We start from the raw sequence: 25,334 nt of genomic DNA on the forward strand, positions 1-25,334 counted from the left end.
GCCGAAGGAACGGTCTTCGCCTTTTTTGGCGCAGATTCCCCCTTGGTAACCCATTGTTTAGATTGTTCTTTGGTCTCAGGAGTGTAGTGATGTATCCATGTTTCAACCACAGTGACGAAACGACGCTTAAAGTCCTGCGAATTCTTCTGGAACAGCTGCAATCCGTCCTTGCAACACTTCACACGATTTCGTTTTTTGTCAAGCGTGAGCAATCGCGGCACCCATCTTGCGGATAGCTTTGACATGTCCAAATGTTGTTGCAAAATATTATGTACCCGTTCATTCGAGATGCCCACAGCACTAGCAATCTCACGCACCTTCACTCTTCTGTCATCCATCACCATATCATGGATTTTATCAATGATTTCTGGAGTAGTAACCTCAACAGGGCGTCCAGAACGTTCAGCGTCACTTGTGCCCATATGGCCACTCCGAAAATTTTGAAACTACTTATAAACTGTTCTAATCGAAGGTGTAGAATCACCATAATGTTTATCAAGCTTCTCTTTAGTCTCCTGAGGCGTTTTGCCTTTCATAAAGTAGTGTTTAATCAACACACGAAATTCTTTTTCGTCCATTTTTTGAAAATCACTCGACTTCCTCGATTCAAACGAATGCCAAACACAAAGAAATAGACCGATCTGGCTGAAACTTGGTGTGTGTTCTTCCAAGAGATGCTACTAACTAAACATAACCTCGATACGCGCCAGTAGTGCTATCTCTCTGACTTTGCACGGACTTTTCAAACGACCCTCGTATGTTGTTTACAGAGCGAGATATAGAGGGGCGCAAATATCAGAGCATGCCATGACCCAAAAAAATTTCAACACTCAATATCTTCTCAATTTATGGATCTGTAAAAATGAAACTATAGCTTATGACTGAGAAAAGTGTAGTTTATAAAAAAACTAAATTTCGTACTAATATGTTGTTTACAGAGGGAGATATAGAGGGGCGCAAATATCAGAGCATGCCATGACCCAAAAAAATTTCAACACTCAATATCTTCTCAATTTATGGATCTGTAAAAATGAAACTATAGCTTATGACTGAGAAAAGTGTAGTTTATAAAAAAACTAAATTTCGTACTAATATGTTGTTTACAGAGGGAGATATAGAGGGGCGCAAATATCAGAGCATGCCATGACCCAAAAAAATTTCAACACTCAATATCTTCTCAATTTATGGATCTGTAAAAATGAAACTATAGCTTATGACTGAGAAAAGTGTAGTTTATAAAAAAACTAAATTTCGTACTAATATGTTGTTTACAGAGGGAGATATAGAGGGGCGCAAATATCAGAGCATGCCATGACCCAAAAAAATTTCAACACTCAATATCTTCTCAATTTATGGATCTGTAAAAATGAAACTATAGCTTATGACTGAGAAAAGTGTAGTTTATAAAAAAACTAAATTTCGTACTAATATGTTGTTTACAGAGGGAGATATAGAGGGGCGCAAATATCAGAGCATGCCATGACCCAAAAAAATTTCAACACTCAATATCTTCTCAATTTATGGATCTGTAAAAATGAAACTATAGCTTATGACTGAGAAAAGTGTAGTTTATAAAAAAACTAAATTTCGTACTAATATGTTGTTTACAGAGGGAGATATAGAGGGGCGCAAATATCAGAGCATGCCATGACCCAAAAAAATTTCAACACTCAATATCTTCTCAATTTATGGATCTGTAAAAATGAAACTATAGCTTATGACTGAGAAAAGTGTAGTTTATAAAAAAACTAAATTTCGTACTAATATGTTGTTTACAGAGGGAGATATAGAGGGGCGCAAATATCAGAGCATGCCATGACCCAAAAAAATTTCAACACTCAATATCTTCTCAATTTATGGATCTATAAAAATGAAACTATAGCTTATGACTGAGAAAAGTGTAGTTTATAAAAAAACTAAATTTCGTACTAATACGAGGGTCGTTTGAAAAGTCCGTGCAAAAATAAAAACTACTTAATTTTTTGGGGTAAACCTTTTTTATTTTTCAACATAGTCTCCTTTTAGGCTTATACACTTCGTCCAACGCTGCTCTAGTTTGTTGATCCCTTCCGAATAAACGGTCCAATAACGATGAATAATATGCACCTGTAATAGTTTTACCCTTTTCCAGATAGTCGATGAGGATAATTCCTTGCGAATCCCAAAAGACAGTCGCCATAATCTTTCCGGCCGAAGGAACGGTCTTCGCCTTTTTTGGCGCAGATTCCCCCTTGGTAACCCATTGTTTAGATTGTTCTTTGGTCTCAGGAGTGTAGTGATGTATCCATGTTTCAACCACAGTGACGAAACGACGCTTAAAGTCCTGCGAATTCTTCTGGAACAGCTGCAATCCGTCCTTGCAACACTTCACACGATTTCGTTTTTTGTCAAGCGTGAGCAATCGCGGCACCCATCTTGCGGATAGCTTTGACATGTCCAAATGTTGTTGCAAAATATTATGTACCCGTTCATTCGAGATGCCCACAGCACTAGCAATCTCACGCACCTTCACTCTTCTGTCATCCATCACCATATCATGGATTTTATCAATGATTTCTGGAGTAGTAACCTCAACAGGGCGTCCAGAACGTTCAGCGTCACTTGTGCCCATATGGCCACTCCGAAAATTTTGAAACTACTTATAAACTGTTCTAATCGAAGGTGTAGAATCACCATAATGTTTATCAAGCTTCTCTTTAGTCTCCTGAGGCGTTTTGCCTTTCATAAAGTAGTGTTTAATCAACACACGAAATTCTTTTTCGTCCATTTTTTGAAAATCACTCGACTTCCTCGATTCAAACGAATGCCAAACACAAAGAAATAGACCGATCTGGCTGAAACTTGGTGTGTGTTCTTCCAAGAGATGCTACTAACTAAACATAACCTCGATACGCGCCAGTAGTGCTATCTCTCTGACTTTGCACGGACTTTTCAAACGACCCTCGTATGTTGTTTACAGAGCGAGATATAGAGGGGCGCAAATATCAGAGCATGCCATGACCCAAAAAAATTTCAACACTCAATATCTTCTCAATTTATGGATCTGTAAAAATGAAACTGTAGCTTATGACTGAGAAAAGTGTAGTTTATAAAAGAACTAAATTTCGTGCTAATATGTTATTTACAGAGGAAGATGTTGTAGTCTGCATTTTCAGTGCGTGACATCTCACTAGTGAAGATGTCTCACGCCTGAATAAAAAATAAAAATATCAATAGAAATATTATAAATTCTGCTTGAAGTATATTTGAATTAATCGGCTGACATATTTTTTGTAAAGCTTCAGAAATAATGTTTGCGGTCATCAGTGCGACTTTGTTGGAACGATTAAGTGGAAGAAGAAAAAAGTTATGAATTTGTTTTAATATTCTACGAAACAATAAATTTAAATATCTTTACACGGAATAAAATTCAATTATGCTAAATAAACGTCCTTCTACATTTAGCTGCTATTCCTTTGAGCAGCTATGCTGATTAGTGTTAATTGTGCATAGAAATATTCGATAAATGTTTAACAAACTGTCGTCGTTATAAACATATTTGTTACCTTCTCTCTTTTTCTTCGTCTTGAGGATAGATGAGGAGGACCGGTTTCTATTTTGTCTAAAGAAAACGGCATTATTATGCATAAATATTATATGTTCCCAGTGGCTGCTATTTCCCTTGTTTTGCTGCGCTTTGCCTGGGTTTCTTTGCTACAAGTGTACAATATTTTACTTGTAAAATGCAGTAATAACGTTCTGTTTTTTAATCTTCCATAAAAGATTGAGAACAAAACTTGTTTTTTGCCGTCAAAATAATCACAAGATAATAATAATAATCAATAATTTATAATCTCCTTCCCCCCAAAAAAAGCTACAAAATATAAATATTGATTGTTAAAAATGACCAAACTTTGAAACACAATAGGCTAGCTGGTTATTACCACGAACCATAATAACACTACCACTGCGATATTAATCCCTACGACCTCAACAGCTAAACTATAATTTTGTTTTGTGAAAAAAAAAAAAAATTATGCCTTTTTGATCTAATTTTCTTTTTTATTTAATTCAAGGCCCGGTCTAATTATGTTTGATTTAGTGGATATTAGATTATTGTCCTTGGGTAGCACTGATTACTATGATCTCAGTAGATTTTATTTATTTTTTACTTATTGTAGTAAGTTTAGGCACAACTAAAGCAAGAAAGTAAAAGAATGAATTTAGATTCGCATACAATTAAAACAAAATAGTGATATTATAAATCTTGCTTAATAAGATTTAAAAGAGAGGATAATTATTTCATTGTCCTTATCATTTGAAATTAACCAGTTAACTGTTTATGACGAAGATATTCGTCTTGAAAAAAAGTGTAAAATTTTGTGTTATGACGAGTATATTCGTCATGCGTTTTCAGTAGTGACAATCGGCAGTTAATTTTGCAATTTTAGTTAAAACTAAAATATATTCGTTTAAAACTGCAAGTAGTTTGGAATATTTTGAGGCCATGTCGAAATAAAAAGAACCAATAGATAGATATAGTTTGAATTAGTCTTCGTAAATGTATCCTTGTCTTTTATTACAGCAAGTGGCGCGCCTGGTAATGAAAAACGGGATGAGGATCCTTTTGTTCCCTATTTACCTGTATTCAAGAGGCGGAGCTTTTGGCTCATGTGCGGGGTTCAAGATTTAGCGATCATCCAAATTGCTGAATCGTGGGCTACCAACCTGCCAAGATATTTCCCTGCATAATTGCTTTGTATTTTATCATCTGGTCAGGGATTCATTTGCATAAATACTAGGTCTGTAATGTTGCGACCTACTCGGGATAATTGCAGCAGTATGCATTCTTTGTAATTTGGTATTTATGCAAGGACAGTGTTGAGTAGGCTGTTTAGTTTATTTAGTGGCACCAGGTTTTTACAAGTTTTATGATTCTTTGTCGGATTTCCTCTAAACTCTTTATCATTTGAATGCCTATTTGAGATAATAAGGTAATTTAGAAAAAATATTTTTGTCCGATCGAAGAAAGTAAATCAGTGTGTAGCAAGCTGTTACCAGATCAACAACAATAGTATATTCAAGTGCAACGAAATTTATTTTTGATGTTTTTGGTTCCTATTTATGTTAGTATAAATAAATGAATAAATGTACATGAAATAAATAACGAAAAAAATATATAAAAGTCATTTCATTGCAACCCAATTTCATATCAAACATACTCTGGGTTTGACGAATCTGTAAAATGAAACTATAGCTTATGACTAGGGAACGGATTCGTATGTATTTACATATTTTTTTTCTAGGCAATTTACAGACGTTTTTCAACTAGAAGTATTCATACTGACACTTTTTAAGCCGTTTGAGTCTACTTTTATTTCACATATTTCCACATATTTGGATGTTATCGCATATTTATACATATTTGTTTAAAATAAATAAATATTTCTACATATTTAATCAAAATATGCACATATTTTTCATTTTGGGCTATTTTCATAATTGGGAGGTGGTTGACAGGAAAAGTGGACCACAGACTGTGAATCACAGTGGTTAAAAAAGTGTTTTTAAAAGCACCAAGTCGCATTAAAATGCTAAAAGATCTCTATCCAGACTTGTGCCTTCCACCAGAACCAATATTGACAAGATGGGGTACTTGGCTGGAAGCAGCTCAGTATTACTATGAAAACTACAATAAAATCAAGAATGTCCTTTCACATCTCGAAGACGAAGCAGTAGCGATAAATACAGCCAAGTCTTTATTCGAGAAACCTAATTTAAGGAACGACCTTGCATTCATTTCTGACAATTGCGTATTTCTTGCACAAGCCATTACCCAACTTGAGTCCCAAAATGTTCGACTGACAGAAAACGTGTCCAACGTTAAAAAAGTCATCGAAAAGGTGGAAGGAATACCTGGGAGTAAGGGAGATCTGATCAGATCAAAACTGGTAGAAGTACTGAGCAAGAACAAAGGGTGGGAGACCATCTGCCAGATTTCTGATATTATTAGTGGAACAGAAGTCACCTCAGAACATCGTGTACCCTTTACAACCAACGAGATAACTTCTTTCAGCAAGGCACCTATAACATCTGTAGATGTTGAACGATCTTTTAGTCGTTACAAGTCCATCTTACGCCCAGATCGTCGTCACTTTACGTTCCAACATTTGAAATTTCATGTGGTTGCAAACAATTTCGAAGAGTGAAGTTTTCAAAATTGAAAATTTAACACATCTTTTTATAAATAGTAAAAATGTTCTTTGTTGTATAAATCATTATAACTTGTAAAAACAAATTATTTTGTTCCTAATAAATTATTATAAATTGTAAAAATGTTCTTTTCTTGTATAAATAATTATAACTTCCCCCCCCCCAAAATTCCATTTTCATAAAAAAAAATGTCCATTTTACTTAAATATTCCAGAAAATATTTTAAGAAAATCACATATTTTCCACATAATTGACGAAAATAAATGCATATTTTAGTTAAATATTTGGCATTTTTAAATACATAAAAATCCGTTCCTTACTTATGACTGAGAAAAGTGTAGTTTATAAAAAAACAAAATTTGTACGACGCACGAAGGGTACACATTTTCCAACGAGAAAATGAGATTTTCGAAACAGTTAACTGGTTAAAGGATGAAAAATTGCTTGAATTATTAATTAATAATCCTGCCCTGGCGACCTGGAATCGGTAAAAAAAAAGAAAAAAGTTGCATTATGGGTAATTTCATTGGTTTTGATCTGGTCCTTTCTCCATCGTAAAATAAGTACGTGATATAAAGTGATACCTATTAAGTATGGCTCAATTATTCCGAGTTTGGAGAATATTTATGAGTTAGAACATTGAGAATAGTAATAGAGAATAGTCGACCGAGTGTTAAGACCAGACTTTTTGGTAGTATTATTGCTAAAAAAAATATAATTAACTATAATTTAAAGAATCTATCTTTCATCTTCTATCTTTCAATCTATCTTTCATCTATCTTTCTATCTTTCATCTATCTTTCAAATTTTTGCTTTTACTTACTTTCAATTAAAAAATCAAAATAAATAAATTCCCACCCTTGAATAAAGTTTTTATAGCCTTGTTAATATCCAAACGCTTTGGGCGATAGTTAAAATTCAGGATAATGTTAAAACTAAAAAACCCTGTTGTGAATTCAATTAAATAACTACACGTATTTAAAAAACGTATATATATTTAATTAGATCAAGGATGAAACACTAACATATTCCGTTCGTTAAAACGATGTATGTCTTTTAGGCAAAAAAAAAACACAAAAACACTACAATAAAGGCGATAAAGTCGGTCGTTACCAATCACGATTTCAGTTCACAGTTTGTAACGGTTGGTTTGTTACTATTTTTTTTGATTGTTAGTCTAAAAGCTACAATTATAAGTTAGCGCTCAAGTGCAGTCTTTTAAAGGATATCTTTTCGCCCACGTGTATAATATGGTTTTTAGGTTTTGTACTGATTTCTTGGAGTGTACTTGTTCTTATTCCCTCTCGGTAACACGCACGATTTCATTTTAATAACAGTCTCCTAATCGTACCAAAACTATAACCCGTTAGTTTTGATTTCTAAAAACAAAAATATGGAGATAATTTAGTGTGAATTATTGATTTTCAATGATTAATTGTCATTGATTTTGTTTTAGTTATCTTGGTAACTGATGTTTAAATTATTTCAGGTAACGTTTGTGTTTGAATTATTTAGGGTTAGGGTACATATACCAGAATATATACAGGGTGTTCATTTTAAGACGGCTCAAATGCATTTCATGCTTAAACGGTTAATCTGATCAAAAAATGGTAGAGGAAAATTTTGTTGCCCGTCACCTCTAGTTTCAGAATATGTGACTTGATTTTAGATTCCTGCGCTCATACGCGGCTGTCGCGCGACCAAAAGTGAGGGTTCGCAGTTGACCCCCATTTTCATATACACCGTTAATAAATCATAAACAAGAAGGTTTAATAAATCATTTGGTAATTTTGGGAGAGTTGCGTTTAATTACCAAAAACATTGGAAACCACCTGCCACATATTTAAGTGATCAATATCTTTCATGTAAAGGATCAAACTTATTCCTTAATTTATCAAATAATGCACTTTACTCAACTTGTGAAGCATGTACCGTGCCTTCAAAGGTGCCTCCTCTGGCTCGCAACCTAGGTTAGCCTGGAGGTTATCAACTGCTCTCTGTATCTGAGGAGGCACCTTTGAAGGCACAGTATATGCTTCACAAGTTGAATAAAGTTCATTATTTGATAAATTAAGGAATAAGTTTGATCCTTTACATGAAAGACTTAAATATGTGGCAGGTGGTTTCCAATTTTTTTGGTAATTAAACGCAACTCTCCCAAAATTACCAAATAATTATCAAACCTTATTGTTTGTAACAGATGTAAAATAAATTTTTAGCTAGTTTGTGTGTGCTTGAGAACATCTAAAGCTCTTAACATTTGATTTTTCTTAGAAAAATCACTCGGAAAACAACTTATTTCCCGATATTAAGAAAAATACTAGCTTTACTGCCTTGGCAATATTTTTAGTAGAAAGGGGATGAAAAAATACATAAAAATGACCTATCGCGTGCTCTTCTTTCTCTTTGATAACAAGTTAAAAAAATTGAAATATGATTGAAAATACCAGATTTTTAAATGGCCTAGCACCTTTAATTTTTAAGATATCGAATCTCGGTTTCTGGTTTCTTTCATAACTTTTTATACTCTTTAAAATTGTGTATATGAAAATGGGGGTCAACTGCGAACCCTCACTTTTGGTCGCGCGTCAGCAGGAATCTAAAATCAAGTCACATATTCTGAAACTAGAGGTGACAGGCAACAAATTTTTCCTCTACCATTTTTCGCTCAGAACAACCATGAAAGCATGAAATGCATTTGAGCCGTCTTAAAAGAACACCCTGTATACTATAACTATTAATTGAATATGATTTCTAACTCTAAAATGTTATCATTTTCAACTTATATACGAATGCTTCCCTTCCAAATCGATTTTACTGTCTGAACACTTTATTGGCTCCTAACTGTATAATAATCAAAACAAATTTCGCTGATAATAAGTATTAACACTACTAAATGACAAAAAATTGTTTTAGCCATTGAATAATGAATAATTTATTTCAGAAGCCAATCGGATTTACTCCATACTCTAATGTAAATTGTAATAGAAATTCAGTTAAATCACTTCATACAACGCAATTGACAGCTTCGTAAACATCTATTAAACATGATTATTATAAAAATTCAAGGACAAATCGACATGACGGGAGCTCAAATTCACCTAACGAAGAAGACACAATTTATATTGCTGAAGAATCAATTTAAACTAAGTAATAATGCTTGTAGTATTGGTAACAGAGCAGTTATTACTAATTTTTGCTTAAATCTTCAATAAAAATGTAAATAATGGGGTTTTCCTGTAATAGAAATATAAATTTAAGACTGAATTTGAATTATTCGCTTTCTTTCACTTGCCAAATCGATTAACTTCCTTAATCACGTAAAAATTGTCGTAATAATATCGATATATTCCATCTTATACTTTTAATATGTCGTTAGATAAACGATACACCTGCAGCAATATAGTCTACATCGTTTATTTGAATTTATTGTTTAACAGGAATTTTAAAAAACAATATTATACTAGTTTCTCATTGGTCTCAACTTTTTGTTTTATGGAGTAAATCGATTTGGCGAATGAAGCATTCATATCACAAAAAACAGATGTTTAAACCCTAGTAATAATTATATAGAGTACAATTCTATTTCTTAATCTAAAACCTAAGTGTGAAAAAGTAACGGTTTCTTAGCATTAATTTTAGTAGACTTAAATATCTACAAATACGAGCATTTAATCGTGGCAAAAGAAATCGTGATGGCTACACCTGTTATACTAATCTGCTTATATGTTATATCTATTAGAACATTTTTTATTTTTAAAGGTCAAATCTGGTTAAAATAAAATATTTGTATACAGTAGCTGCTGCATTAATATTGCCTGCTATTTATAAACAGTTTTTATCGTCTTAATATTTCATTAGCAATTACTAAATATGTTGCTTTTGAAATGGCCATTTTTTCCCCCAAAAAGGAAAATTCAGAAAATTTGAGATCTTAAAAAATGTAAACAGAAATATTTTTGGGAAAATTATATGCTGAATAATTAGGTGAGAGAAGATAAATATGGTTTGGATATATTCTGAGTATGATGGATGATAAATGTTGTTTTCAGGTAAGTATTTAATTGGCAACCTAATGGCCTTCCGAAAAGAGGATAGCCCAGAGAGGAAGCTGGCTGCAAAGGTTAAAGAAGCTGAAGACATACGAGGTGTGGCTATTAAATAACGAGACTATTGCTGTAAAACATTTTATTTTAAATTTATACATATTTAGTTATTATCACCTTCAATATACACCTCTCCCCTATCCCTACAACGCTCCATGCGAGTTTACCATCGTTCGAAACAGTGCTGGAAGTCTTTTTCTGTGAGCTCCTACATGATGCGTGCCGCTTTTTCTTTCACAGCTTCAACGGACTGAAATCGTGTTACTTTTAATGCAGATTTGACGTTGGGGAACAGATAAAAGTCACATGGGGGCCAAGTCAGGCGAATAAGGAGGATGACCTAAAACTGGGATGTTGTACTTGGCTAGAAACGTCTTAACAGACAATGCAGTGTGAGCCGGCGCGTTGTCTTGATGGAGAACTCATGACTTGTTCTTCCACAAATCGGGTCGTTTTTTCCTTACTCTTTCACGGAGTTAAGCAAGCTCCTCACGGTAGTAATGTTGATTAATTATAATCGATATTTTCATCCGTTTTGGACTGGAAGGGCGACCTGGGCGGTCATCATCTCCGACGTTTTCTCGGCCATCTTGGAAACGCATGAACCACTCAAAAACGCGCACATTCATCGCCATAAACTTCTTTTAATAAAAGATAAGTTTCAGTAGCGGTTTTACCAAGTTTCAAGTGAAAATTCACGAACAATTCGTTGCTCTACTACATGTGTTGTATCATGTTTTCGGCAAAACGAAACTAACACCTCTTACACAAACGACGGTTCCGGTCAGACAGAATTTCTCTACAAACACGTGAGACGCTGCAATCGAAAGAGAAGGCTTTACGCTGCACAGCTGTCGGTCGTTAGGATTTGGCGCATGCATAGTTCTTCTGTAGCAGCATCAGTCTCCTTATTTAATAGCCACACCTCGTAGAATTATTCGGTGAAAGAACCCTAAAGAAGGAGATATCTTGAAAGATATCCTTGAATATCCTTTTAGGAAGTTAGCTTTGCACTGTATCCTTTCTTCCAAGAAGTCGGAGGACTAGTCAGAAAAAAAAAGTAATTGCCTTTTTCCACACCAGAATCTGTGATTTGCCCATTCAAGTGCAGTATTACCACCGTTCCACTTATAAAAGCGCAGTAATCTTAATGCAGAACTGCACTCACACACAAAAAAAAGAAATACCTGTGAGTGGTGAACCGTAAACTGTTATTCAACAAAAGCATTACATTCAGCGAAGCATCTAAATGCATTCCACTAAAGGTGCAGGAGGTTGATTTGCATACAGTAGCCCCAGAGGTCCTGTGGTGCACATGGTAGCTTGTTATGTAGAGCCAAGCTCCAGCTAGTTGTGGTACACGGGGCATAGTCTGGCCCCTGTTTTGGGGCAACCGCCGTCTCTACATACAACACTACTGATTGTTCTATACATTGGCCGACTTCTACCAACCAATCTACTGTGCACACAATACCTTCTTCGGCTTTGCTATAAACTTTATTCTCACCACATACTTGCTACTCTTGGACTATCTATGTGTTAGAACAAAGAATACTTCGTAAATTTAAAAATCAAATCCCCCTTCAACTGCTAATCCAAACAATAAATTTTCATTTCCAGATAATGATCTCATTTAATTGTTTGCTCTCATTAAATTTTTATCAAATTCCAGTTGGAGATTGATAAGATAAGAAAGTCGCCATTACTAGGTGACTTAGTGCTAAAAATAAAGAATAAAAACATTTACGTACCAACGTGCGCTCTACAGTCTACACTACAAACTACGGCGAAAGTTTAACGGATCGAAAAAAAAAGAAATATCCCTAAAGTTTTACAAAATTTTACTTATTTATCTTAAGCATACAGGCATTAATATTGTAGGGTTAACTTGATACATAATATACGAGGTGTGGCTATTAAATAACGAGACTGATGCCGCTACAGAAGAACTATGCATGCGCCAAATCCTAACGACTGACAGCTGTGCAGCGTAAAGCCTTCTCTTTCGATTTCTCACGTGTTTGTAGAGAAATCTGTCTGATCGGAACCGTCGTTTGTGTAAGAGGTGTTAGTTTCGTTTTGCCGAAAACATGATACTACACACTTAGTAGAGCAACAAATTGTCGTGAAATTTCACATGAAACTGGGTAAAATCGCTACTGAAACTTATCTTTTACTAAAAGAAGTTTATGGCGATGAATGTGCGCGTTTTTGAGTGGTTCATGCGTTTCCAAGATGGCCGAGAAGACGTCGAAGATGATGTCCGCCCGGGGTCGCCCTTTCACGTCCAAAACGGATGAAAATATCGGTTATAATTAATCAACATTACTACCGTGAGGTGCTTGCTCAACTCCGTGAATGAGTAAGGAAAAAACGACCCAATTTAGTGGAAGAACCAGCCATGGGTTCTCCATCAAGAAAACGCGCCGGCTCACACTGCATTGTCTGTCAAGACGTTTCTAGCCAAGTACAACATCCCAGTTTTAGGCCATCCGCCTTATTCGCCTGACCTGGGGCCCCACGTGACTTTTATCTGTTCCCCAAAGTCAAATCTGTATTAAAAGGAACACGATTTCAGTCTGTTGAAGCTATGAAAGAAAAAGCGGCACGCGTCATGCAGGAGCTGACAGAAAAAGACTTCCAGCACTGTTTCGAACAATGGTAAATTCGCATGGAGCGTTGTAGGGATAGAGAAGGGGTGTATATTGAAGGTGATAATAACTAAATATGTATAAATTTAAAATAAAATGTTTTATAGCAATAGTCTCGTTATTTAATATCCACACCTCGTATTACAGTTTTACGTCAAGATTATTTGTATTTATAAAATATATTTGTAACCTAGGAAAATTTCTTTTTTCTTTTCGATTCGGTGAAGTTTCACCTTAACGAATACCTCTGCAGTGAACACTACTACTGCGAGGTTGCAATTTTGGAACGGCTCCCGACTTAGACAGTTGCAAACCTGCAGGGCATAGTGTACGATTCAAAAACTGAATTCAGAGTAATTCATTTATTTTTAATAACTGGTTTTCTCTAAGGTTTCATAATTTAAAATAAAAACGTTCGCGCGAACCGATAGGATACCATCACTGGCTACATAATACATAAAACATGTTAGGAGGTAACAAGCATTACCGCGTGATTGGACCGGCCCGAGATAGAGATGTGAATAAAAACTAAACCTACAGACGATGACAAGCCGTAAGTGCATCTAACCGTGGGAATGGTCTACGACGTCATTACTGCGCTCTGATATATGCGCACGATAGAGGGAGCATGAACGAGAAATATATTAAATTTAAAGTTAGGATCTCTAAGATCAAACATGTGTATTTAAAATGAATAAATGTTATAAAACAAATTACAAAAAAGGAGAATCGAATGTATTAGATAATACTGACTTGGTGGTTTAAGTCTTACAACAAGTTTTGAAAGAACGGCAAAATTGCTGGCAGGTTAGGTTCACGTAGACTCAGTGTTGATTCAAATATACGCGTCTCTTTGTTCACTTAAAATGAACGCATATCTGGGTCGATTGACCCAGTTAGTGAACTCGAAGTTCTGCACTTACGGTCTATACTCTATAGCGTCAATTTCTTCGCTTGCAGCTTCTTCTCGTCTAGCTGGCCCTGCATGAGTCCGTTGAAATATTGGTCCGGGACACACCTTCTTTCTTACATAATCACTTTTTCACACGTACTACCTGCAGCTTAATTACATGCTTTCAATGACACGTAAAGGTGTACCATTTCATATTAATGGGCTACTCTACAACAATATTAATTAGAATAAAAAACAAAATATCTAGCGTGAAATCTCGCGCGATGTTCTCTCATTACTCTTCTGGAATTTCGAACATTTTATTGCTTTTGAGAGTCAAGTCAAAACCAGAGCCTAAACCAAAACTTCGTGAGGTGTTTCGTTTTTGTGTGTTCAGCTATGATGTCAGGGTTACCGTCAAATTTGATCTAGTTCCTGGTTTTACCAATAGTTTTTGGTTACCACTGCCTTGGTGTAATTACATCATTAATACCATCGCTGACCAAAGATCTCTTGAGCCTTAAAAGCTAATCCCCAAGTTTGGAGGCTAGGTGAGTGAATGGAGAGAGTTTATCTTGCGTGCACTCTAAACTGATGCACTTTTAATGCACTACTAATGGCCTGATGAATGTTGCAGTTTGTCTGTGTAAGTAATGATAGAAGCCAGGATACTGTACACCTTACTTACATCAAACTAAGTTCATATTGGAATTATTAGTATCACTAGCTGTACAGGGACGCTGGTAATCAGGAATTGAAGGACAAGCTATACCCAGAAGTCTCCCAAGTTCCCCATCAAGGGTCATATATTGTCGTCACTGTCCAAGGCCGATTTTTATGCCTGGCTTTAGAAGAAGGCAATTATTAATTGGATTTTGGATTGGATTACAATTAGAACCTGAAACCAAGGCGATCCATTTTGTTATATAACAAATTAAATCAAAAGTGTGAGTTATAAGTTGAGTTTGACGACAGTATTTTAATGATTCCACTCACAATTATGAATGAGAATGAAACAAATAAATATATATATATATAATTTTTTTTATAGCAAACATTTATATTTATATTCAGTAAAACGTTCCACATTTTAGAAAAGATGACATTCAGATCTGAAACTTGCACCCAATAAATGAATAAGTCGTTCATTTTTTATTTATTTATTTATTTTTATTTTTTCTACACATAAAAATACATTTTAATTTATATAGGGTAAATGTTAAATACTGTTATATATATCTGACTTGATGAATTTTTGCAACACGAACCAGTTTGTTTATGCCTGAAATAGAATATCGCTTCGTGTACACTTTTATGTAATTCTTTAAACTAGTTTTTTTTTTTTTTTTTAATTTACAATATCTAAAAAATACATTTTTTGTGTTTTATAACTAAAATAAAAGTGATTCATACATTTAGATTGTATTCTAAATGAGTATGTTATTTTAAGGATGTTATAACGTTCGTTATTTAATAGAAATAGCTATTTTTATAGTAATAATTTCTTATATTTTGTTAATAACTTTTAGATTTTTTTTAATATTGGACCTCTTTCAAGCTCGCTTTATAACTTCGATCAAATAACTTATCGTTTTCCATGTTATGCAATACACAATATACGACACCTTGCAGAAACATTGTATACGGTAAAAACTTTACATTATACTGGCATTCATTGGAGCAATCAGAGAAACTTTCTCTGAAGATGGTTGAATATCAGAAAGTAGTCAAAAAAACAGCATGGAAGAGAAAAGATTAGTTGAACAGTTAATGCATTGGATCTTTGCGCCAATGGATATTAAGTCTTCCCTTAGATTTCAAAAATTTGGGTAAATTTGTACTTCCTGAAGTAAATCTTCGGCCGAAATAGTGTTCTCTCTAGTGGGAACAGCAATAAAAAAAAAAAGTAGACGTCTAAACTCAATAGTTAGCGCGCTGGATACCCAAGCGTAGAGCCAGGGTTCGAAGCCATCTGCTGGCTCTTAGATTTTCACTTTCTTGGAGCTTCTTAGCCACAGAACACTATCCAGAGGCTGGCAGTGGACACTGAAAAAAAGGGCTTCGACAGTCAATGACCACCAATCCACAATTGCTGTACATTCCTGCAATTAGTGAAGCTGATACATGGTATCAATACATGCGTAACAAGAGGAGAGAATTCACCCAATGGCGGAAACTCCCAAAGAAGAACAGTTCACTATTGTACACTGGCACTTACGTACTTTATTAAGAAGATCACGTGGCCACCTTGCGCTTTAATAGTTTTGGGAGGATTTCCTGGTAATGAAGTAATTTTAGAGAAACTAGAGGGTTTAGGATGTGAGAAAATTGCAGCGTAGAATTTAACATAGTTGGATCTTGCAGCTTCTGAAACATAGGGAGCAAGGAGATCGTGGTGCAAGGTATAGTTTAGATACAAAGTAAGGAGCATTAGCGATTCTACGGAGTGTTTTTGATTGGAAAGATTAGATTCTGTAGATAAAAGGAAGCTTTGACTGGACCACAAAGTTCTATTCTGAAGCTCTGGGACGTTTGAGGGTGATTGTTTTATGGATAAGTTGATCGTGTGCCAAGAAGTCTAGAGAGAAGTTTACATCGTCTATTTAGTTTCTTCCGTTTAAGATTTTTTACTTATTACAACCTCTTAACAATATTCTCAATTTCGAAAAGTTATCAAGATCACTGTATATTTTCTCGCAGGCAAATTATTGAATTATTCTGTTGTTAAAGTCAGCAAATAATAATGCAACGCAGAAACGAAAGTGAAGCCGAAATCTCTACACTAACTTTATTAATCCACTTCTAATGTGGATGCAAGTCCGATAAGGTTAGGATTAATTGTAATCCTGCTTGCTACTGCTGTTGTAATCAGCCATACTGGATTTCAATTTAATTAAGTCTAAGTTTAATAAGTTAATCTTATTTTAATTGTTAGAACAGCTTAATTAAAAGTAATGTGTCTTAACAGTTTGATTAAAATACCATTTTAAATGTAGGCGGTACTATGAGACTAAAATAACCAACAAGCTGCTCATGATGGTTGACCAAAAATGATGGTTATTACCCAGTGAACTTCATAAAAGGAACAGCCTCACATTGTAAGGCTTCTCGCCGATATAATAAAGTGAAACGTTCAGCTTGCTTTATTAATATTCTATCCGCTCTACTCGTGTAGCTACAATGCCTTTTCTCTCTTCATTCTCATTTGTTTCAACACCTACGCAAAATACAGTATTGACTTGTATTGTTTAGGTAATTACCATAAAATTTACTCTCGTTTTTGGTTAATAGATATCCGTACTGAAAGTAAAGTACAGTAATAAAAATGGAATTTGGTCTAGCCTGATTATTTTGCTGTAATGTTTAAACATTATTTCGCTTCTGCTACTAGCATACATATATTTATTTATAATTAAATTTGTATTATCTAAATTGACTTTCGAGGTCATTTAATTGACCAATATCTCAATTAGTTGGGGCTGCTTGTTGAGTTAAAACAGAATCTAGATCACGGGGAAAAGCTAATAACAAAATAGGTAAGGTACCTTAATTTTGGGCGAGTCTCAGAAAACCCTAAGCTATAGCCCACGATAAAGAAACAATTTTGCAAATATTTATTTATGATTTGTACTTTATCGTTAGTTTTGTCATATTAAATACTATAAAATAAAAGAACTTAAAATACCTTAAAGATATTTTATTAAAATATCTTTTAAAATAATAAAAGGAATCATGGAGCTAAATGAATTGTTTGAGATTCTGAGCAAAAAAATGAAAGAAAATTACTGCCAAATTTAGTCTTTTTTAGTCTATCTAAAAATAGTCTAAGGCAAGCTTTCGACCTGGAGACTAAGTCACCTTAAAGGCTTAAAACTAATTCATCATTGCACTATGGTTTTTGATGAGACAATTAAAAACTGTGTTTTATAATTTTTATTATTATTATTATTAGACGAATGTTTGACGACTTATACAGATATTTAGATGCACCATTTCGCTACGAAGACATAATATTCTCTACCAACATCTTAAATTTGCAGCAGAGCTAGCAAAGAATACGAATGTATTTAAAAGATATAGCCGATTAGAATGAATGGAAGAAAATGATTAGAGAAGGATTACGGTGATTTTAATTTCGGTTAAGCTATAAGGATGGCAGGAGCACAGAGTGCTGCTCCACCCATTAGCTGTAGTTTATGTAAATAGTTGTATATAGTAGAGGGATGAATTTGTGAAGCGAATGTATTTATAAGTAAGAATGGAGAGTGAGTGATATTCTAGTGATAAGCACCTAGACGATGCTGGCTGTATGGCGGAAGCCAATGCCAAAAAAAAAAATATTGTTATTTTAATGATTTAAGGCGCGTTAACATCTCAGGTTATTGGCGCCCGGAGCTTTCTTCAGTGCACTGCCGGCCCCCGGACAGTGTTCTCTCGTTACAGACAATACTGTCCATCACCGGACAGTGAGCTGTAAGAAGCTCCTAGGAAGAGAAAATCTAAGGGTCAGCAGCTGATGCGAACCCGGGACCTCCGTGTGGGAATCCAATACGTTAACCGCATAGCTAATCCCTTCCCTTATTATTATGATTATGATTATTATTATTATTATTATTTTATGGTAGATGTTAAAAAATGCGTCTAAACTGTAAACTTTTATTTCTGAGGTTTTGTTCATTGCAACTTACTACGAAAAAGTAAAAACATTCTTGTCAATTAGCAAAGCAGACATGTCTTAAAACTTTAATGACTTTTCAAGCCTGGCAACTCATTGCCCAAACAGTTATAAGCCAAAGAAACAACAGTTACCGTTTGAGGTTACCGCACATAGTTTTTATATTACCTACAATGTTAGCTAAAATATTTAAATATATAATTAATTGTGTAATCAAATGTGCAAACAATAATCAATCAAAATAAGGTACTAATTTGTAAACTACATTATGTTATCTTAAATGTTCATGTTTATCAACGTCATGTTGAACTTATATGTAATCTTTTCTGACAAATATGTTTCACAGCCCTGAAGATGTCCTAGTTCCAAATTCGAAAGTCAGGGCAAAAAAATAAATAATTTCTTATTCTTGGATGAATCAATCAGTCACCTAAAATTGATGACTGAACAAGCAAGATTATATTTTTAGTCAAAAATATTGCTTGCAATTGTAATTTCTCATGAGTGACTTTCAAATAACTCATTACTGGCTGACTCTAATTGTAACAACAGTCACCTCTGGAACTCGACTTCAACAATATTTATGAAGCTATTTCTTGCTGTTATTCTTCTCCATCTTGTCGCGTCTTTCATATGGTAGCTGTCCTCAACATCCTGCAGCCAGGCCAGTCTGGGTCATCCAAGTCCAGGGATGGCAAACCTTTTTGAGACGAGGGTCAAATTTTGTTCATTTTTTTTTTTTAGTACTAGCTCTTGGGTCACTAATGCCCATTTGCACAAGAGTTAAGTTTAAATATTTTAAACTGAATATTTTCAAAACTAAACATCTTTAAAATTCAGTTGGCTTAACGGGTAAAACGGGACGAAACAAGGGCTATGGAAGTCTCTTTTTTACAAACATAACTGAACAAAACCTTACAAAAGTGTGTTTTATCTGAAGAAAAATCTAAATATGGTTATTTGCTTTGGGTTGTCGATTTTTTTTAAAGAAACAAAGTATGAGTAAAATTATACATTTTATTTGATATTTTGTAAACACTTTTACTTTATTTCAAATACTACAAAAGCATTTGTCGCCATTTGTGTTTTAGAACTGTAATGATCAAACTAAAGGTTATAGATAGCATTTAAATTGCTTTTGTGTCAATGCGTGATTGAAAAAAAAGTACAGATAGAATATAAATTATCCACACAATTAGTAAAATCTAAATTAACCCGTGTAAACAAACAAATGGTTGCCTAGCAATTGTGTGTCAGCGTCTGACCCGCGGGTCATAGGTTCGCCATCACTGTCCTAATCCTTTAGATTTTCCTATCAGCATCTTTCTGGGTTTAATTTCTTCTAAACGGCTAGACCCAACCATCTCAGCGTCACTCAGAAGAGATCAAGAATCACTTGATCAGGTTCTCCATTCCCTGTTATCAAATGAAAAGCCATAATTTTTTTTGAAGCAATTTTCTTTCCTAAATAAGGAAATTCTGAAGTCAAATCCACTTCTCTATTTACTTGCGTTTGCCCAAGAATATGAAGAAGTCTACCGTCTAGAAGTCATGTCTCCAGAGAGTAATTGATTATTCTCTTCTTCCTTCGTGCCTCGAAGCCATCACATACTTCGTTATATTTTCATTTAATCTCGATTTTCATCCAGCTTAGGATTCTCTACACTTCCTGCAAAAGATTGGTATTCGAAACATTCTGAAACAATTGACCAAGTCAACGCCACAAGATAAACTATACATATGAGAGAAATATCTATATTACTCTGGAATTAAACAAGTTGTAAAACCACGCCTCCTAACATCATCTAAATAATTAAATAATAATTCCAATCAAACAAATAAATATGTCAAACCACAAAAGAACTGTTGAAATGGTAATTTTTTAAAATGTTGATAGATTTTTTTGGTTTCCAATATGTTTTATTAATAACGCTTAGCCCAATTTGGACTTGATTATTTATCGTTTAGATTCTAGATCCAATTGGCTTGTAAGGTTATTATAACTCTTAATATGAACAAACAAAGTTACATATTCTTTAAAGATCGATAGGTATGTGTAAATTGACTGAACGTTGCAAGTTAGACTTTAATTTCAAATTAATTTTCTTAATTGTTACTCTTTTTTTAAAAATTAATTTAAAATATATTAACTGATATGCAAAAACCGATATTTCTGAACATCAATTCACACAAAACAACACTAAATACATGTAATTAAAATTTATATATTTTAATCGAATGCAACAAAATTGATTGATATCGATTTCTTATTAATGTTTATTGTGTTTCTAATTTAATTAAATTTTTTATCCCAAAAAATAACAGTATTGACCTCAAATTGTGAAATCAATTTTTTATTTCTGATTCTTAATTTATGACTCAATTAAGTGTTTATTTAAATAATGAACGAAATTAATAATTATTTAATTAATCAAATTAATTTAACACTGTGTTAAATTATTATCAGTAATCTACCTAGAGATCTAATCATTAGTTTCTAATCAATCGATCTAATCAATTCTTGAAGTTTCTTTTTAAACGCAACCATTGATAAATGTGACGTAATCTAATTTCTTATTTTCTCTTGTTTACAGATGGTGCTTTTCAGCTAGGAGGAGACCCGGTAAGTGGGTGTTTATATCGTATATGGCTTTATGATCGAAATAAGAATATTAAGCAGATAAAAAAGCAAAAAAGAACGTGGAGATTCCGTTCACTTTTATAACCTTATTCAATTTTATAACAGTCATCATAATGTAATAAAAAATGGACAGTTTTTTTTTTTTTTTAAACTCACACCTTTTGTGACCTCACTGAACACCTTCCTGATCTTTTAATTTTAATAAACTTTATAATACTTTCACGTCCACGGTTTGGGCAATTTTTTTGGGCAAATATTACCACTGTGTTGGGGATCTTCATGGAATTTAGCCCAAGTTAGCGAATTAATACTGTCTGATTGGACAATTGCATAAAGGGTTGATAAGGTATAAGTTATTTATTATTAGGGTTGCCAACTGCCCTTTTTTTTGGCGAATCAGGATTCTAGAAAATACTGAAATTACTGCGATCCTAAGTTGAAGTTAATTCCTTCGGCGTGAAATGTTAAAGCCGATTTGTGGACAAAATTTGTTTTTTCGTTCTTAATTCCTATTCTTTCTCATCCTTTAATGCAAATTTTATTATTAAAATTGAAATCAATATAAAAAAAGATAAAAATAAATTATGGAGTCAATATGACTCCTCCCACATTGGCAATAACTACGTCCGAGCATTGGCAATGCAGTGTTTAATCCAAACTAATTTGAAATCTTCTTTTAGAGACTTAAGCTCACTCCGTAAATCCACTGAGAGCTGCTATGACAACTCAATTTAGGCTTCTTGTTCATCATTTTTAACATAAACATAACCAATTCCATTCATTTACATATTTTAGACACAAATCTAATTAAATTGTTAACTATTAGATTAAAAAATAAATAAATGTTTAAATAACACTAACGGAAATGACTAGTCGACCTTGGAACATGTGTTTGTGGGAATAGGCTGAGTTGTAAATTGGATGAAAAATACAAATTAGGTAACCAAAAAGATTGACTAAAGAAGTAACCAGAGTCTTTATAAACAGCTTGAGTTTTAGAGATCAAAAAAACTCTCATTAAACCAGTTTAATTACAGTTCTGCTTTATACAAGATTTTCTAATTACTAGTTTTTGGTGAATTAACTGTGTGTTTGTGACGTATTATAATGGCGTATATATAAAAAGAGCGCGACCTTATTCTATTGTATTCTTCTAGTATATTCAAGAATTTAAAAAAACTAATTCATGTCCAAAACATAATTATAACGTGCAAATACAGTACACTGGCCACAATTAACGATCGCTGCTTTACAATCTGCGCTAATTTCTGGCAAAATTTATCACCTGGTCTTTGCCAATGTTCGCTTCTATTATAAAGTAAAAAGCTAATTTAATTAAGGCGTTTATTTTTTATTATCTACTGATACGTTTAACTGATAATTTCTTTATTAGAGTCTGTGTTTTTAATTGTAAAAAAGAAACAAAGTAATTTGCATTAAATCAGGAAGTACAAAAAATTATCTATTTTGAATGCTCGTATTCTTTGAGTCTTTTACATCCCTTTATTACTAATCTCAAGCTTCTTACTGAATAATTAATGGGTTGGCAAATAAGTTCGTTCGGTTTTTGAGGGTGGAATAAATAACAATTTTTTTGATACACAGAATAAATTTTAATCAATTATATATTGACCATTCTTACTGATGACCTCTTGCCATCTTCCCACCAACTTCATTATGCCACGTTCGTAGAACGTCTGTGGCTTATCGTCGAAAAACCAATCAAAATGTTTTTTTTGACAGTCTTCTCGTTATCGAAAGGTTTTCCGTTCATGGCGTTCTGCAACTATCAGAATAAATGATAATCAGAAGGTGGGCCAGGTCCGGTGAATACGGAGGATGAGGCAAAACACCCCAAAGATGGGAGAAGACACCTTTGCGATTTGCCAATTCTAGACGTTTTGTGCTGATTGCATGGCCCAATTTGGTTAACTGCAAGCAGTATGCGGTTGAATTAATTGTTTTGCCTGACGGTAACTACTCGTAATAGATGATACCTTTATAATACCACCCATACGGATGCAATTCCGCCTTCGAGCTAGTTTGCGGCGGCTCACTGCAGGGCTTCCAATGATCTTTTACGCACTACATTATTGTGGACGACCATTTTTCATCTCCCGTTACCATCCGCTCTAAAAATGGGTCATTTTCTTGACGTTTCCGCAGCGAAACGCAAATGGATATGCGAGTGGCTAAGTTGGCCTCGGTTAATTCATGCAGTATCCAAAAATTGAGCCGAGAAATGCAGTATCCCAGCCGGCGCAAATGGTTTTTGGAGCTCGTATGGGATATATTAAGGGCACTTGCTATCTCTCTCACCGATTCGCATGGATCTTTATCGATTACGCTCTTGACATCATCTGAATTAATCTCGGTCGGACGACTCTAGGAGCGGGGCGCATCATTAATGCCCAAAAACCTCCAGAACGGAACTTGACAAACCACTTCTGGCACACGCGTTCTGTTATGGCATCATCACCATATACACAACATATCTTTTTATGAGCCTCTGCAGCTCATTAGCCTTTTTTTATAATAATAGAGCAAAATATGACGAAAATGCACTTTATTTTCTTCCATCTTTACAGCTACGCAGCAAGCACAATAGTATTTGTTAAACCGAAATTCATAGAAAGGTTACACGCTTAAAATAATCTTTCAAATGAACAATCGAGTTGTGCGCTTGCGCCGAGAATACAAAAAAGAAAATCGGAATGAATCTGTACCAAAATAAAAACCGAACGAACTTATTTGCCAACCTAATACTTCCAAATTCTCGTAACATTTGAGTTATACTTACTGTTCACTAGTTTAGCTGACTTTTCTGAACTCAGTGAACTTCTGTTCAAAATACAAAAGCTTATGAATTCTACTCAATTAAGAAATACTTTCGTTTAAAAAAGAAGTAAATGAAAGTAATAATTGTTATTGGCGTTGGTTGGAGGGGGAAATTGAAAAGCGAGTTATGGAACAGTAGAAAGTGGTTGTAAGTTACAACTAACGCAGTGTTGGGCCTAAATGGGCAAAGCTGTTTGGTAATTAATATGCAAAAAACTTCACTGATACTTTCTAGTACAAGATTTTTAGTAAGGCTAAATTACAAATTATATTTATTTATTTTATTTAAGTTCCGGCTATTTCGTGTTAATCCATCTATCACTTAGGTTTCATTTGATGTTTTATGTTATTAACATCATATGTATAGTCTCTCCGTTGATTACGTAATATTTTTGTTAATTCCCTGACAGATTATCATATTTCTTACTAAATCTTGAAGATAATTATCCCTTCCTCCATTCTTAAACACTTCATTTTTGAGAGTTCTCTCTCAACTAAGGAAAGAAATAGATAATTTTCACCAAAGAAGATCGAATTGATAACCTCAAATTTCTCTAATTCTTTCTCATTAATAAAGTATTAAAATATAGTCTCAAGTTTCAATAATATTGAAATGAAACAGTAACATACAAAGTTTCTGTTTATGAAACTCAATTTTAGATTGAAATTCTGATTTGCATAATTGCAAACTTACAAAACTCAAGAGGTTTCTTTAGTTTTAATTCAAAAAAGCTTTTTCTAGTTCAGTTTGCCAAAGTGTCTCCCAATAAGTTTTAACACAATTCCTCTTCCTTCTGCTAATTTAGTTCGCTACCTTGGGATTGTACATCGACAAAAGATTAACGTGGAATCCGTACACTAAACTTGAAAAGACTAGAACTCAACCGACGAAACAAATTACTGTTACGAATAATTGGCAGACCAATCTAAGCTGCCACTGGAACATAAAAGACTAATATACAGCAGCGTGCTTAAAACGATCTGGACTTACGGACTTGAACTGTGGAGTTCAACCAAACTTTCCAATTCACAAAAGTTCCAGTCCTTCCAATCCAAAATACTCCATCAGATTACGAATTCTCCATTTTATGCCTCTCTAACTCCACCCTCCATAACGACCTCAAGATCTCATACGTAACTGACGAATCTAAATCTAAGTATAGAAAATTCTTTGACTCTCTTCCATTCTGTACAAATCCTCTTGTTCAAAATCTTGCCTCTAAAACGATTCCAGATCGTCCTCCAAGACGATTGAAACGCTGTTGGCCTCGTGACCAGCTCCAGTAGTACAAGAAACTCCAGCGAGAGTGTTGCCCGGTGGGCAGCTTCTCTCCTCAAG

The 25,334-nt window shown here is 34.2% G+C and overlaps 1 protein-coding gene across 1 annotated transcript in view; it reads left to right on the forward strand.

The window, feature by feature from the left end:
• LOC141454703 (uncharacterized) overlaps positions 1–25,334 on the forward strand; it is a 670,160-nt gene that overhangs the window by 509,294 nt on the left and 135,532 nt on the right. Inside the window, exon 3 of the mRNA XM_074129221.1 lies at positions 21,111–21,139. The gene's annotated coding sequence lies outside the window, so the exon portion shown is untranslated. The remainder of the gene's footprint in view (positions 1–21,110; positions 21,140–25,334) is intronic.

This window comes from Rhodnius prolixus, unplaced genomic scaffold, assembly GCF_049639745.1.
Source record: "Rhodnius prolixus isolate KJV_2025 unplaced genomic scaffold, Rpr scaffold_9, whole genome shotgun sequence".
Lineage (NCBI taxonomy): Eukaryota > Metazoa > Arthropoda > Insecta > Hemiptera > Reduviidae > Rhodnius > Rhodnius prolixus.